Genomic DNA, 15,685 nt, shown 5'->3' with positions numbered 1-15,685 from the left:
TATATTATTCATCATTGATAATAAATAGCCATTATTGAGGTCCTTATAACTGTTAGTCCTTCATCTATCAACCCCAGTCAAGCACTTTGGCTCGACCTCGAGGCCCAATGTAGGCCAACTCGAGACCCCGATACATGACCATTCGGTTTGCATAACATACTATCCTCAAGTTCTTATCTCATTTTCTTGACTCACACTTAGCATCTATTGCCTAACAACTAGTATTGAAATAAATTACGTATTTTTAGAACCACAAAAATCAAATCTAATTGTAATTACCATTTTTAAGGTAAACATTTATACAATTAAATCAATCAAGATTATGACTTCGGAAGTAATAAAATGAGTAAATAAATGGATAGATCAACATTGGTTTTGCTAACGGCGAGGTTAGGCGCCATCACAACCTATAGTAGATTTTGGGCCGCGATATTAGTAGAGAGGAGCTCAAGTACATGCTCTATTGACTCCACTATAGGTTTGACGCTCAGAGTTTTCATTATATAGGTTCCTCCTTTTTAAAAAGCCTCAGCCTAGTAAAGAACAATCCTAACAAGTGAGAGACACTAAACCAATCACAATAAGTTGATAGTTAGGCATGTAGGCAGGTGTAGGTTTACTTGCATAATGATGTTTAACTTAAAGTATATATATTTATATATATATATATATATATATATAGCCTCATGTTTTACTTTTATTTCATGAATTTAGGATGTAAAATATGTTCAATTATATTAATTGGAGGTGTATTTATGTGAAGGAATAATCCGGGAGCAATTGGAGGCGAAAAGTGCCAGATTAGAGCCAAAACGGACGAAAAAAGGGAAGGCGGTATTTTCAGCGCTCCACGCTACCTGTGGTGCCCCAGACAGAAGGTGCAATTTACCAGCGCCAACGATGGTGCCTAGCGCTAAGCTGGATACTGGTGGCATGATTTCTGTCCAACATCGCCCGGAACAAGGTTATTTCGGCCCAAGACCCCCCACCCCCACCCCCAACTCATATAAAAGGGGTCCTAAACCAAATTTGGAGGATATCGAACATACATTGAAGGAGAATTCACGTGGGGGAACACACACCACGCTTGGAGGAGGCTTCTAACTAGTTTTTCTTCTCTTCTCTTCCTTTAATTTCATAGCTCATTAGTTGTAGAGTTTTGGGTGCTACATAAACGTTGTAGTTTGACGCTAAAATTGTTCTTATTATTTTGTCATATTGTTTTATTTATTCAATCTTGCGCTTAATTATTTGAATACTTGATCACCAATTGAATACTATCTACGAATCTAGAATTTAACCCGAGATAGGGAATTTTATATTGCATATAAGATTTAGTAGAGCAAGATCTTAGCTCTAGGGAGGTGGGGATTTGTGGTTTGTTTACTGTGAAAATGGTAATAACAATTAAATTTGATTATGGGACTCTAAAAATACATGATCTATTTTTATGATAGTTTGTTAAGCAGTTGATGCTATGTGTGAAGTTTAGAAACGAGATAAGAGCAAAGAGTGAAGTGATAACCAAACCGATAGGTCAATTATCGGGGCCTCGAACTAGTCGATTTGGGGGCCTCGAGGTCATTTTCGGAGCTCGGTAGGGAGCTATCAAGGGGGTCGAAGTGTGACAAACAGTTATGATAAAATTAATGTAAGCTCTTTATGGACAATGATAAGCAATAAATGAAGAACAAATATGAAGATAATAAATGAAAGCAATAATATCAAGAGAATATGTTAGAGAGAAAATGGAATGTTCTTGTATATTTCATGTGGAGCAACTGAAGCAACATGGGTTTACAAAATGACAAGGATCCCCTTTATATAGGAGGGGAATCCCAACATAGTACAGAATACATTAATTACAAAGATAAAGGTATGGGACAACTATATGACACCCTGATTCGGGTTTAGAGTATCTCACTAGGCTCTGTCAGTCATATACACGGTTAGGATAGGAATTTACTTAATCGCCTTGCTTTATTACTATACAGGAATTATTAATGAATTCTTGTTATTTCTAATTCCATAGAAATATAGGCATTAGATAGCTTGAGTATGTGAGTTGTACTTCGGGGGAAGGCTACGAGAAATGTTAACCCTGTCAACAAATAAACCAGATAAATTAATTAGACGATTTAAGTGGAAAACTCAAGGGGATTAATTGCTAACCCATAGCTCTAGAATATTCAATCACGTTGAATTCGTCTTTATAATTTGCCAACTTGTTTTCTTTAATCTCTTAATTTGTTACTGTATATTAAATTTTAGTTAAATATTCATACTTTAGGATTCACTTGAATAGATTAATTATTTGGTTTAATTTAGTTGATAGTTAATCAAATGTCCTTGTAGGTATGATAACTTGACATTTAATCCTATACTTGTCGACCACGTATACTTGCGTGTGCGTTTGGGAGCAATAAGTTATTGGCGTCGTTGATGGGGACTTAGAAATTAACTATTTTACTGGATTAGATTTTTACTTTTTATCTATTTATGTTTTTAATTTTACTTTAGTGTAATTAGTGTTATATTTTTTTATATGGCATCTTTGAACGAATATTAGTGGGATAGTATGTATTCTTATTTTTGTGATCCTTGTCCTGATTGTAAAGGACCCTACTTGTGGCAATATTGCAAAAATATTCCCAATAAAGAGTTGTGCGCACCATCTCAATCATGTACTATTTGTGGTGGTAATTGGAATAATAGTCCTAAGTGTTGTTATCCTACTCCAATCATTTCTTATGATGATTCTAATAATTCTTGTGAGTTTAACAGGAGTAACGAATTGGATAATGTGGAATACGATCTTCACAGGAAATTATTAGAGGAATATGGAGATTTGTGTGAGAAAATTACGAATGAGATGCAACACTTTATAGAAATAAGAGTTGAACTGGGACGCGAGATCAACAAATTTGGCAGCTCTATTCACGACTTGGAGGCTCAATTGAGTGCAATGGTTGATGGGTGTAATGCCCAACAATTTAGTGATGAGTTATGTGAAGCTGAAAAAAATCTTCTAGGCCAAATTGAGGAGCTCAAATGAGAATACCAATCACTAGAACATGTTCTTGTTCATGATGTTGAGGTTGAGGGAGTATATAGTATTGAAGATGTCAAAAATCATGCAGTTTTAGAGTTAGAGTGTATTTGACCTCATTCTAAACAGTTTTTAACATTGTGTGTTGGTTGGTGACACGAGAATTAATCCATTCGAGCATATGGAGGAGTCAATGAATAGGGAACAAAGTGCTTATATTCTGAAATTTGTGATGCCAAGAAGGCAAAACGACATACTTCACTTCAGGGCAAAGAAGTGTAAGATGCGATATTATTTACTTGGTTCTTTTTTATTCTCACCAACACCCCAACAGCATGACAGAAAATTTGATGCAAAATTGGGGGTGCAATTCATATCCTCAAAGTTGAAGAAAAAACGGTAAAGGTAATGGAGTTGTGCCGTGACATTAAATCAAGCGCCTGTTGGGAGGCAACCCAATTCTACTATTTCTTTTTATTTTTGTTTATTTATTTCTTATTGTGTTATTGTTTTGTAGTATTATTTTTGTATTTTGTAGGAGTACGAGCATAGAATTAAATCCAATAGACATGTGCAAAAGCGAGAAGGTGGTTGAAACTAAGTGTGAGGTACCCGCACAAGGGTTCATACCTGGGAGAAGTGTGTTTATCCCGTGAGCTGCTAGTGCTTCGGCCTTTAGCCTATCAGTAAGTCTCCTTTACCCTATTGTTATTTTCAGTGTGCATTTAAGACATTGCACAATTTTAAGTGTGGGGTGAGGTGATTGTCTCGGTGATTTTCTATGCTATCTTAGTTTAGTTGTAGTACTCGTTCTTAGTGTACTAATTTTTGTTACGAAGTATATAAAAAACAAAAAAGAAAAAAATGAAAATTGGGACTTTTCCTGATGATGGATTTTGTGGACAGATTTCTTGAGGGATTAAGGTCCAATAAAAAAATAAAAAAGGGTGAAAAAAAAGAAAAATTCAAAAATATGTCTTTTATTTTTTTTAGGTAGTAATAATCCCCCGTGGTTTTTATTTTTGCATCAGTTCTTTTCTAGGGGATGTCGTTTGAACTAGGTAGTAGTTTTTTTATTTTTTAGAGTAGAATAGGACTTTAGGAAATAAAAGGAGGAAGATTGATGAACTTAGGCTCCTTTGACTTGTTTGATAGTAGCATATCTAAGCTTTGGCATGTGGAGTATCTTCCCCAATATTTTGAAATTGTTCATGATGCCTTGATGAAATTGGATATCATGTTTTGTGATGCCTATGTCTCTTTTGCTTGACTTATATTAACTTTGTGCTTAATGCTTAATATCTTGTGGCTCTGTGAATGCTTGTATTGTTTGAGAGTCAGAATGAGGCCGTCATTAGTGAGTCATGTGTCGTGTGTGAAATGAGATTTTGTTTAGTCCATGTTATTGTGATTGAGTCTAGAACTTGCCCGATATGTGAGTTGAAGCAAAACTTTAGGCGATGCTCAGTTTGAAAAAATGATTTTAGGCCTTTTTAAGCTTAATTGCTTATCACAAATAAAACCTATCCCTAGTAAACTCTTTTGAGCCTATAGACTTTTAAGTGACACCCACATTACGAGCCTATACCCCTTTTATTCTTAATTGATATTATTTTGATCTTATTACCTCTTATGGCACTTTAATTGAGAAATGAGCGCTAGAAGAAGTAAGGAATAAGTGTGGGGTAGCATTTGAAGGGAACCAATCGAAGAAGAAAGGTGCACATATTTTGTAAAAGAATACACCACTAGAGAAAATTTAAATGGGAAAAAGACTAGTTGAAAGAAGAAAAAAAGAGAAGAAAAATTCGAAAAAAAGAGAAGGCAAAATTGAGAGGAATAAATTGTTGTCTTGTTCTTGCTAGTGGGGTATAAATTAATGTAGTGCATAAAGAAAGAGGGAATAATTTTGGGGAATGATCTTGTTTGTGAATTTGAAGTGGATTAAAGAATTTGTGCAGGAGTTTATTATGTGAGGTGTTAAAGTGCTCAGGAGGGTGAACCACTAATCCTAAATATATCATGCCCTTCTCATAGCCCACATTTCAACCATATAAATTACTAATTTATTTTAGACCGAATGAGCCTACATTAGTGAAGAATTTACATTATGGTCAAGCCTATAGTACCTTTTACATGAATATGACTTCTTTGTGAGAGTGAGAGATTTTGATAGATGTGAGTCCTTAAACTACACCTGATCATGAGATTCAATTGTGTGGATTAAATTTAATCTTGTGTTCTTGTTGTGAGGGCACATGATTTCACGAGGGATAGGTAACATTATTAGACTTCTGCTTGATGATGGGTTTTCAAGCCGTGGGTGCATTGTGAAATTGAGTTGGCTTTTGAGGTTAGGATTATTATGAGCACGTTGCCTTTATTGTTAATATGTGAAGAATGGCATAAGTAAAGGGAAGTTTAAATCATTGCATATGCTAGAGTTTAATTGTTCCTATCAACCATGATCATTGGTAGATTGTATGATAGAAATAATTAAATTATATTTGATAGTCCCATTGCTCGACGATGAGCAAGAGTCTAAGTGTGGGGTGTTGATGTTTAGCTTAAAGTATGTATATTTATATGTATATCGCCTCATGTTTTACTTTTGTTTCGTCAATTTAGGATGTAAAATGTGTTGATTTATATTAATTTGAGGTATTTTTATGTGTAGGAATGATCCAGAAGCAATTGGAGGCAAAAGATGTGAAATTAGAGCCAAAACGGACGAAAAAGGGAAGGCAACATTTTCAGCGCTAGAGGTAGCACCCCACGCTGCCTGTGGCACCCCAGACATAAGGTGCAATTTACCAGCGCCGGGGTCGGTTCCTAGCGCTGGCATGGACGCTGGTGGCATGATTTCTGGCAAACATCACTTGTGACAAGGTTATTTCGGCCCAAGACCCCCCCAACTCGTATAAAAGGGGTCTTAAACCTAATTTGGAGGATATCAAACATACATTGAAGGAGAATTCATGCGGGGGAACACATACCACGCTTGGAGCATGCTTTTAACTAGTTTTTCTTCTCTTGTCCTCCTTTAATTTCATAGTTCCAGAGTTTTGGGTGCTACATGAATGTTGTAGTTTGAAGCTTGAATTGTTCTTATTATTTTATCATATTAGTTTATTTATTTAATATTACGCTTAATTATTTGATTGCGTGATCACCAATTGAATACTATCTACGAATCTAGGATTGGACTCGGGAGAGGGAATTTTATATTGCATATAAGATTGATTTATTACCAAACTCTAGGTTAACATAAATGATTATAGGCAACATCATTAGGATAGAGCCTGGATCAATTAGTCAAGAATCCCAGTAGGGTCTAAAGGTAGTAGCACTATAGTTACATAGATTGCTAAACATGTGGAACAAATAGGATACCAACAATGGATCTAGCTACTAAAGCATACATGTCAAATATAACATGAACTACTAAAGAATCCATTTGCGACATCAAAATGACACAAGTGGGAGAATTAAGTTGTGTGGAGGTGCAGAAATACCAAGAAAGATTCAGGGAAAGGATTCAACTTGCTTAGACAATATGATGCTACTTATACAGACGAACATCACTTGGAATATAGACACTTCACTAAACAAATCATGCAGAACAAAAGACATGATAAAGTGTAATGATCCAAAACTACCATGCCGTGATGGCGCCTATCGTGGTACTAGGCAAGCCGAATCTTTACCAAAAACAACACGATATTTTATTTTCAAAGATAAATTCATGTTATTTAATAATAGAACCTTATAAAGAAAATCTGATTAACAAAAATACAGAAAGAAAAGCCCGACATTGGAGTGTCACTAGTCATGAGCATCTACTATCATCTGTCCAAATACTAAAATTAATGCAGTCTGAAAATGTAACTACAAAACAACTATGGGAAGATAGGAGGGAGAAGAGAAGGGTTGCGATCGCCAGCAGCTACCTTGCTAACTTCGAGAAGATCTACAACTGGAATAGTCAACAACCACTACCGGATTCTGATACGCCAGGATCTGCATACAAGGTGCAGGGAATACCGTGAGTACGCCAACTCAGTAAGTAACTAAAGTAAATAAAGGCTGAGGAGAAGTGACGAGGAATAAAACATATAAAGTTCATATCATGAAATCTCAGTAAAAATACAACATGCTTTTAAAAGTAGAGGTTGAATCAAATCAGTTCGTTTAAACTCAGTTTCAGTAAAATAATTTGAAGATATTTTTCAACAGCTCTCCACAGAGATTCAGTGCAATACTGAGTAAAATAATGAAATCATAAAAAGCCCCTCGGGCAAAACATTACTCATGTACAGCCTCTCGGGCAAACTTCACAGTTACTCGTATACAACCCCTTAGGCATACCTCACCATCTCTCACACTCAATGGGTACCCGCGCTCACTAGGGGTGTGCAGACTCCAGGAGGGCTCCTTCAGCCCAAGCACTATAACAAGCCACCTCGTGGCATAACTCAATTAGGCCCTCAGCCTCACTCTATTATGAATCAGTACAACATGTTGCGGCATGCAGCCCGATCCCATAAATATCCTGACAAATCAGACCCTCGGCCTCACTCAGTCATAAACCTCTCAAGCCACTCAGGATCTCAGTAAAACAAGGTACTCAGCCCAAAACAAAATTTATATGCATCAAAATAGAGTAATAAAGACTTACTAATGAAATCTGTAAGTATAACATGACTGAGTATAGATTTTCAATCAAAACAATGAGAGGATAGCAATAAAAAGTCCCCTAAGGGTCCAAACAGATCTGGCACAAGCCCCACACATGGAATTCAGTCCAATTTACAAAAACACTTTATAAAACACATAAGTATCATATAGTTACAACAAAATACGCAACTTTACAGTTTCTATGGGATGGACCATGTCACAATCCCCAATGGTGCATGCCCACACGCCCGTCACCTAGCATGTGTGTCACATCAAAATAGTAAAGCGATACAAAATCTATGGTTTCATACCCTCAAGACTAGATTTACAATCGTTACTTACCTCAAACCGGTCAAATCTCTACTCCGCGATGCTATTGCCCCTCGACTCGGCCTCCAATCTCTCTGAATCTACTAACAACCAGAACAATACCATCAATATGTGCTATGAAAATGAATTCCACAGGAAAACCTATCAAATTAGACACAAATCCTGAAATCCACACAAAGCCGGCCCCCGGGCTCACGTCTCGGAATCTGAAAAATATCACAAAACTAGAAAGCCCATTCATTCACGAGTCTACCAATACCAGATTTCATAGAAATTCGACATCAAATGACCATTCAAATACCAAAAATCATCTCTTCAATTCTCTTCCATTTATGCCCCACTTTTACACCCCAATTCCCAATTTACATGTTAAAAATCAAGGTACAATCATGAATTCTAACAAAAATCAAGTGGAGAACACTTACCCCAATCACCTCTTTGAATTTCCCTTCAAAAATTGCCCAATCCTGTGGTCTCTAGCTCAAAATATTAAAAATGAGTTCAAACCCTCAATTTTGAAATTTAACACTGCTGCCCAGATTTTAATCTTTGCGAACCCGATAGTGCCCTTGCATTTGCAAAGCACAAACTGCTTCTGACCTGAAAATCATCCTACCCGAACGCAGGGACCCACTCGCGAACCTGAAGCCTATACTACTAAATCTACGCGAACGCGAAACTATCCTCGCAAACGTGTAGGCTTATCTACCTGGATCTCCCAAAGACCATTGACTCTATGCGAACGCGTAGCCTTAAAGTCCCATACCTTTGCAAATGCAGGAAACACTTCATGAACGCAAAGGACAACCCAGCTGCCCTTCTCTAATACCTTACGTGAACGCAATGAAGGAATTCTGTACAACATCACACTAGAAAATCTGCCAACTTTTAAAGCCAAAAATCAATTTGTTAACCACCCGAAACCCACCTGAGGCCCTCGAGACCTCAACCAAACATCCCATAACATCATTCAAATTTAGTTGGACCTTCGAATCACTCAAAAAATATTAAAATACCAAATTACCCTTGGATTCAAGCCTAAGAACATCTAAATTTTCAAATTTCACAAATGACGCCGAAAACTATCAAATTACTTCTGAATGACCCCAAATTCAAAAATGATACGACGAACCTACTCCAACTTCCAGAATTCCATTCCGACCCCGATATAAAAATTTTCACTACCGACCAAAATCGCATATTTCTAGCTTTTGCCAATTTATGCCTAATTCTATTACAGACCTCCAAATTACATTCTGGACACGCTCTAAAGTCCAAAATCACTTAACATAGCTAACGGAACCATCAAAATTCAAATCCGAGGTCTTTTACTCATAAGTCAACATCCGATCAACTTTCCTAACTTAAGCCTTCTCAAAAGAGACTAAGTGTTTCAGTTTACTCCAAAACCACTCCGCGATATGATTAAATATAGCTAAAGAACACAAAAGAAAGCATAAATGGGGGAAACGAGGCTATAACTCTCGAAATGACCGGCCGGGTCGTTACATAACGATTTTAATGATAGATCTAAATACAAGATGATTTAATCATAGCATTCATAAATTAACCATGAATATAACATTTTAAAGCATGATTTACAATTTCGACTAGGATTACTATTATCTATTATAGTACAATAAAGAATAAATTAGGAAGTCATTAAGAAACACAAAACTATACAACTAATTCAAAGTAAAGAGGAGGTTTGTAGGAACTAACCATCTGTAGGTAACTTAATCAAGTGAAAGGTGTTCAACAACCATTTAAGGGTTCAAACTCATGACCAATACAACAGTCCAACTCAATCCGGAGAAGAAGAGAAAAATAAAAAAATCCAAAGGGTGTTTAGTGAGAAAACCTTTTCTTTCTTTCTTTCTTTCTTTTTTATTTCAGATAGTATATGATGTCTCTTAGGTGAGGGCATTAAATGCCCTCTTTAATAATGATTTGATCCATTTCAAATCGATAGTGGTGTGTGACAACAGTTAAGAAATGATAGCAATATAACCCTAATACTTTCCATGATACCATCATCTAACAATTCAATCCTTTGTCTATGATCTGGACTTAATTCTTTCTTTTAACTTATACTGGAGTCTTCTATGGTTGTATCAATGTCAATATATATGCTACATGGATAATACTCTGAAATCTTAAGTGCGTTTATAACATAACTAACTCTGGATCATTAATTAAATAATTCCTTTCGTTCTCAACTTTCTTTAAATGTAAGCAGTTACTTTTCCTGGTCTTTCTGCCCCCTTGTTGTGTGCATACTTAGTTTATCTTAGTTTCCACTCATGCCAAATTTTTTGTTTAACTCATATGGTCTCGAATATTACTTTTGGTTTCATTTTTCGCTCATTAGCCACGATAGGTTCCACTTTCTTATGGAGTGCAAACAATGTTGTTGTGAGACTATTGTCACAAGACCATTTCCTCTCTAGGTCACTTTGCTTAGGTTGAAGCCTTCCTCCTTATTTCCTCATGTAGTCTTTCATTGTAGTATTTAGGGAAGACCCTCTGGCTCTTGTAAAGCTGTGGGCTTATTACATCGAATTCGCGATAGAATTTTTGATTCTCGTACTCGCCTATAATTATCCTTAGTTACTTACTTCCATACTCATGTGCTCGTACAATTGCTTTTGCTTATACGGTTGCTCTCGAACTGAAGTTTTGACTGTCTTCCCTTAACACTCATACGGTATCTTTAACTACCCCAACTTCTATCCGAATATTTCTCAAAGGTCACAATGTCATATATGCGAGACTGAATTCCCCATGTTGGGGTTCACTATGTTTATCTTGCATGATCTATTGATTTGTCTGTATCCTCTTGTCTAGCCATAATTAGGCTCTACCTCAATCAACTACTAACTACTCGTTGGCCCATTCTCATATCAATATTCCGCATAATATTTTTTGGGTTATTTTCTTTGTCTTAACTTACGTTTTGCACTGGTTCCTTATTTATCAATAACATCTCGGGTAGGAACCCTTACTCCCTCTCATTGACGTTGTGTTTGCATAATGTTCTGGAATCGTAGTATATATGTAGTCTCTGAATAAATGCAATCTTATCCCTTTCTAATTTTTACCGCATTCTTTCTTTACCATTACGTAGTTTCTAAATATGACTTTATGCCACATCACTCAATATTCCCCCCTTTAGAGGAGTACTAATATTTAGAGCTACGACGATCTACCTATAGATGTTTTACCTCTTCGTATTTTACATCCTTTCACATTATCGATGACCCTTACTCACCTTGCGGTAATTCTTCTATGACAAGGATAACAAAACTCTTTATTCACGAGGGTGACACTTAGTTTAACTGGAACACATAGTCCTTTTAGCTTAACTTTGCTCACATTGCTTGCTTTAAGGAAGCATCTTCTTGAATGACCTTTAAAGGTTATTCTTTTGTCGTCCATTCAATTGTTGCCGGAACGCAATCTGAAATTCTAATAATACCGATTATTGTCAAGTCATTTTGTCCCTAATTCATGTTTAGTTTATCTTGTTCGCCAGCCCATACTGATTTCTATTACTATAGGTCTAACATTTCCTTCTAGTAATCATGTTAGAGTCACGAACGTATTTCTCGAAATGAGGATATGACTTTATGGCCTATACTCTTTTGTTGTATCAAGGCTTGCCACCTCTCATATTTTCCTTTACTTGATTATAGACTCTGTAATACTGTCATTTTGTGATCTACCGTAGTCATCCATGTAGCACTTCTTACTCATAATACTTCATTAACTCTCTTCTTATTTCCCTGCTAACATTTCTGTCTATCACTTTATTTTAAAAACTCCAACATGATATTCTTTTGCTTTTAGCTCCTCTTTGCTCCATCCACTGGCTCTTCGGGTTGCATAACATTCTCTCTCTACTAGGGACGGGAGCCACACTACGGTAATATTTATTCCTTCTAGGCTTCCAGTGCCTATCTTTGTAATTTTTTTTTAACATTCTAGTATTCATATCTAACTATACTATTCTATAGTGCACCATCTGGGTGTCTTGCAAAGAGATCTATTAGCACATTTCCAATATCCTTCAGAAATGTCAAGAAACGCAAAGAATCCATCTATCATTTTGGGTTACTCTAACCCTAGCCGGATCCTGATATCCCGTCATTCTCTTAAACCACATTCATTAGCTTTCATAGGGCATAACTAAGTTGGGTGTGGCCGATTTTTCATACCTCTACTATTGTTGAAGGTAACTCAAAATGCTTATATCTCTCTTCCTGAATGGTAAATAATGATAATTTTAACTAGCTGAGTACCTCGTACCTTTCTTCACCTTGCTTATTTTACTTGTTTAAACTTGTATCTACCTTCTGATTCTCTCGTTACTTTTTACCATAAGGGTGTATAAATATTCATGTCTTAGGACTCCTTATCAAGAAGCTTAGATGTCTTAGTGCACACATGATCTGCTGAAGACCTTACATTTACTCATCATAAGAATCATACAGAATCGAGTTCCTATGACTCAACTCTTCCATAGCCACATGGAATCTCTTACAAACTGTCTTTTCGTTGTAGGTATCATCTTATTACGAATAAAATAAAATTTAGGAGTCTGAATTCTTACAAGTGAGCTCTACCACATGATCTAGAGTAAGAAGAAAGAGTGACTGTCCTAAATGCCCTATACCCTCCTGCTTATAAGTGTGGTTCGCAACACACATATAAACAAGACTCTACTAGACACAACTTTTAGACTCCCTAAGACAGAACTACTCTGATACCACTTTTGTCACAACCTAAACTGATGGGTCCTGACGGGCACCCAGTACCTTGCTGAATTGAGTACCAATATAATGTATCTTTCATATCATACTATCATAGGTAAATGAGACAGAAAGGTTGTCGTGAGATAAGTAGAATAAAAGATGAGGGCATACTCGACATAGGACGACCCAACGTGTAATACAAACTTATACATATGACATACAAGCTTATAAGGCCAAAATGATCACTCGTACACTAAAATAAGTCCAATAAGTCCATAGAATCAATCATATATATGACATATGTCTACAAGCCTCTAAGAGTACATAAACGTCTTAACGCCGGGACAGGACCCCGACATACCAATCAATACATGTCCAAGGCATACTGTAATGACCTGGCTAGTAGTTTTAAGAATTTACACCTGATCCCCTATTAAATACTCTCTCTGTGTTTGTTTATGCTATTGTGAGTTGCCGGGAGGGTTTATTTGGAGTTTCGGAGAGTTTTGGGACACTTAGTCCCTAAATGAGAGTTTAAGTTGTAGAATTTGGGCTGTAGTTGGAACAGTGTGAAGACGGTCTCAGAATGGAATTCTGTTGGTTTTGTTAGCTCCGTTGGGTGATTTCGGGCTTGGGTGCGTGTTCGGATTGTGTTTTGGATGTCCATAGCTAATTTAGGCTTGAAATGACTAAAGTTGAGTTTTTGAAAGTTTCCGGTTCGATAGTGAGATTTTGATTTAAGGGTCGGAATGGGATTCCGGAAGTTGGAGTAGCTCCGTAACGATGAATGTGACATGTGTGTGAAATTTCAGGTCATTCGAATGTGGTTTGATAGACTTTTTAATTGAAAGCGTAATTTGAGAGTTTTTTGAGTTCTTATGCTTGAATCCATGGTAAATTCAATATTTCGATGTTGTTTTAGGTGATTTAAGGATTGGTATAAGTTTGAATAGTGGTATAGGACTTGTTTGTGCTTTTTGTGGAGGTCCCGGGGGCCTCGGGATGATTTCAGATGGTTAACGGGAAGTTTGGAGTTGAGAGTTTGCAGCTGAAGCTACAAATTTGTTGTCATAACCGCACCTGTGGCTTGGGGAGCACAGGTACGAGACCGCAGAAGCGGTTTGAGGCAAAAAGCGAGTTGACCGTAGATGCGGTCAGGGCACCGCAGAAGCGGCACCAATCTGCGGTAAGATAGTCACATGTGCAGAAAGTCCCCCTTTAATGAAATGTTGCAGATGTGACCAGGTCTTCATAGAAGTGGGACCACAGGTGCGGTCCCAGGACCGTAGATGCGGTTTCACTATCATAAAAGGGGAAGAATCAAGTGTTTAATTCACAACTTGGAAAAATTGATTTGGGAGCTCGGGAATGGCGATTTTGAGAGGGATTTTCAACTGGCCATTTGGGGTAAGTAATTCTTACTCGATTTTGATTAATTACCATGGATATATGCTTAAATTAATCCTTTGAATTCGAATTTGGGGTGAAAACTTGGAGAAAATTGGGAAAAAGTTCTTAGGCTTAACTTTTGGAGTTTGATGTCAGATTGGGGGAATTTTGATATAGATGAACTCATGAGAGTATAAGGATTCTGAAAATGTAAATTTTACCCGATTCTGAGATGTGGGCTCAAGGGGCATTTTGGTCATTTTACCTAAATTCGTGTATTACCTTAGAATTTCTTTGTAGAATTAGTACTTGGAGAGTTATTTACATTATGCAATTGAATTGAATAGATTTGGGCCATTTAGAGTTGAGTACTCGTGGCAAGAACGGGTTTTTGGGTTGATTTTGAGCCGGTTCGAGGTAAGTGGCTTGCCTAACCTTGTGGAGGGGGGGGGGGGGGGAACTCCCCTTTAGGATTGGTATTGTGATAATTGAAATACCTTGTACGTGAGGTGATGAGTGTGTACTTGTGCTAATTGTTGAAAATCCGGTTTTCTCTAAGAAATTTTAATTATGTTTCCTTTATTTCATGTTTATACTATTTGCAATTTAAGCATGTTGTTAGCTTAGGGAAGCATGTCTAATTGACATAATTGATTTACTTGCTCAAACTGCCTTATTTGGATTATGTGCAGCATGCTAGGCTAGAAGTACCCATTTTACCTTAGTATGGAATTTGAATTGAATTGTATATTCTTCGCTATTGTTGCTGTGTGTTTACTTTGGGATGGTATCCCGGTAGATCCCCCTGCATGTTTACTTTGAGACTACGGGACGGTATCTCGGTGGATCCCCCTACATGTTTACTTTGGGACTACGGGACGGTATCCCGGTAGATCCCCCTGCATGTTTACTTTGGGACTACGGATTTGTATTCCGGTAGATCCCCCGCCATATTTACTTTGGAACTACGAGATTGCACCCGGTAGATTCCGCCTGTTGATACCCAATTTTTTCCTATATATTTTCAATATGCAGAATACCTTCAAAATAGCATATGTATGTGTGAGCGCGTGATTTTTGTCATACGTGAAATACTCCTACAATGTCTAAGAAAATAGATTTTTTCTTAATTATTTGCCATTTTTTTAGGAATTTTTGTAGATTGTTTACATTTTTTCTTGCTTGTTTAATTTTTATTTAAATCATGAAAATACAAAAAAATATCATGCATTGCATTTAGGATTTGTTTTTGCACTTTTAGAATTAATCTGTAATTATTTATTTTATAAAATATGAAAATCACAAAATATAGCTCATTTTTACATTTTTTGTCTTTAATGTTAGTTTATTTGTTTTTCACTTATAATATAGACTTAAGTAATGTTTATAATTAGTTAATTACTTCAATTACACAGTTTTAGATAATCTAGGAATTTTTAATTATTAGGTTTTTAATTTTAAAAAAAAGAAAAGGAAAAGGAAAAGG

This window comes from Nicotiana tabacum, chromosome 20 (genome assembly GCF_000715075.1).
Source record: "Nicotiana tabacum cultivar K326 chromosome 20, ASM71507v2, whole genome shotgun sequence".
Taxonomy (NCBI): domain Eukaryota; kingdom Viridiplantae; phylum Streptophyta; class Magnoliopsida; order Solanales; family Solanaceae; genus Nicotiana; species Nicotiana tabacum.
The sequence above is the reverse complement of the archived record's forward strand: the minus strand, read 5'-3'. Positions refer to the sequence as shown.